Genomic DNA, 2,592 nt, shown 5'->3' with positions numbered 1-2,592 from the left:
GCAATGCTGAAACTGTATCCATTTTCACAATCTTCTCCTACATCTTCATTATGATACTAGTCAAGATTTTGTAACCTTTTCTCATGGGTCTGACTAGTATATTTTCTTCACAGCAGGGTTCAGACCAGGATGCAGTGCCTCTTCAGGAGGGCAGAGTGTTTTGGGTCTCTGGTTGTATCTAAAGATGAGTATAAATTTGGAAAGATAAAATTAAAAACAAAAAGATGACTAAAAACTGAAAAATGCCAAGAAGGCATAAAATAACTGAAAATACGTACTCCTCAGAAATAAGTTTGAGGATGTGAGGAAATAAGGTATGGAGGAATTCTTGTTTATTACACTATTGGTGGTTGTATTATTCAGTATCTCAACCTAAGATGATTTCATTTTGGTCCAACATCAAAAGAAGGGAAACAGTTTGGGACAGAAAAAGTTCACTACCAAATGTTAACTTTTCTTGGCAACCATCTGTTTTTTCTCTTCTAAGCAGAGATGCTTTTGGACACGAACAGAAGGAGACAGTGGTAGTATCCTTACTTTTCTGCATAGGTGTGGGAAGCTGAAGACAATTGAGAACCAATGCTGCTCATGCTCAACAATCACATGAATCTCTGCAATCCTGTAAAAATTCAGTTCCTGATTTAGTAGGTTTGTGGAGGACCCTTTGAAATTGCCTTTCTAGCAAGCTCTTAAGATGTGTGAAACAAAGGGGATATGTACCTCACACTGTAAGTTGTAAGGTCGTCTTTTGGTCTCCACTTTTTTATGGAAGTCGTTTTCAAACTTTTATTGCTTATTCAAATAATCTTGGGATCTTTTAAATCCTAATGTTAATTTCAAAACCAAGGACAATTAAATCAGAATCTCTGGCAATGGATTCTAGATATCATAATAAAAGGAAGACAAATAATGTCAATGTGCAGGGGCCTTAAAATCCATTGTCTTAGAAGCAATGATATAATATGGGTGATATCCTCACTTGAAATTGTGCACCTCACAATATCAACAAAGACATCAGATTAGGAAGCTCCAATGGATCTTCTGTCCTCAGAAAAAATGAATAAAAAGCATAAACTATCAAAGTCGCATTTATCATAACAAATAGTCACAGGTTTACAGCAACCACATTGAAGGCTGAATCAAAAAGGTAACAAATGAGGAGAGATTTCACAGCATTTCTACTTAGCCCTATAACCCCACATTTCAACTGTGGGATGATTCTGAAGACAGCAACATCTAATTCCAGTGTTCCCCAGAGGGAGCAGGGAGATTTAGATCTCAAGAAACTGTGCTTTTCTCATTTAACTTCTCAGGACATTTCCTGAAGGTTAGATGCAAGATTGTTGCCTTTCTTTGGTCTTAGAACTCTGTCATGGCATAAACAGTGGCAAATTGGGGGATGGCCCTTGAAAACATTAGAATGAGAATGAGAAATCTCTGCTGCCTGGGTAAAAGATGCCCAGGGAAGTAAATAATAAACACATCAAAATCCTGTCTAGGAAAGCTGAAGAGGCCTATTTTAATGAATAAATATTTAGAAGAACTTGTTTTTAAGGGGAATCAAGAAAGCCAAGCATGTGTTTTAAAAGTATTTGTGCTCATTCAGAAAAGGACCAAGAAGAACCTATGTTGCCACATCAGTGTGATGATTAAACTTCAGAAAATTAGGAAGTGAAGACAATAGTAGTTGTTTAAAGGGCCTGCTTAAGCATAAGGGAATACTCCAACAGAACCAATGTGCTAAGACAGGGAAAGGTGTTTCATTTTATGTGTGTGTTTTTCAGATGGAATGCTCTATGCATAGAGGACATATTCAAGTCTTAGTGAACACTCATGTTGGTGAAACCCACTTGAAAATGGTATCTTCAAATATACTAAGGTAAGTCAGTATCTGGACTCATTTGTAAATAGGATCTGTGGATATTCTTTGGCAGAATGGAGTGAATTTGGGCTTGAACCCAATAGGAGAGACTTTGTATGCAAAGAAAATTGAACATGGAGATGGGAAGGAAAGAACCAGACATTGAAGTCAGAGAAGGGAGAGAGGTCACCATGTGACAGAGGACTTCCATCACCACAATTCTACCAAGTATGACAGAAAGTATGAACTTGCTGACACTTTGACTTTAGTCTTCCAGCCTTCAAAACTGTGAGACAGTAAATGCATGTTGCTTAAGCCAGTATTTGTCATGGCAGCTCTGGTAAACTAAGAATGCTAGTATTAATGAATTTTTTTGTATGTAAAACCTCTTTTTCTCAATATGACTCAGAGACAATTTCATATGTTATTGGGAACAAAATATATAAAGATGTAAGTTGTGACAATAATATAAAGAGGGGTTGATTGTGGTATGTAAGACTGTTATCAGTAATAGAAGACTTAATGCTATAAACCACCTAGATCTAGAACTATAGAGCATGTCACAAAACAGAAGCAAGTATCCATTCTTTTCAAGCTCACATGGGATATTCTCAAGATTAGACCATATATCTAGTCACAAAAGAAGTCTATAAAATTTCTAAAGACTGAAACACACAAAGTATATTCCCAAACAGTAATGAAATGAACCATAAGTCAGTAACATAAGGAAA

The 2,592-nt window shown here is 36.4% G+C and overlaps 1 protein-coding gene across 1 annotated transcript in view; it reads left to right on the top strand.

Moving 5' to 3' along the window:
- LOC143681181 (uncharacterized) overlaps nucleotides 1–2,592 on the top strand; it is a 278,825-nt gene that overhangs the window by 209,057 nt on the left and 67,176 nt on the right.

The sequence above is a fragment of the Tamandua tetradactyla genome, chromosome 4 (assembly GCF_023851605.1).
Source record: "Tamandua tetradactyla isolate mTamTet1 chromosome 4, mTamTet1.pri, whole genome shotgun sequence".
Classification (NCBI taxonomy): Eukaryota; Metazoa; Chordata; class Mammalia; order Pilosa; family Myrmecophagidae; genus Tamandua; species Tamandua tetradactyla.
This window is presented reverse-complemented; position numbering and strand designations above follow the sequence as displayed.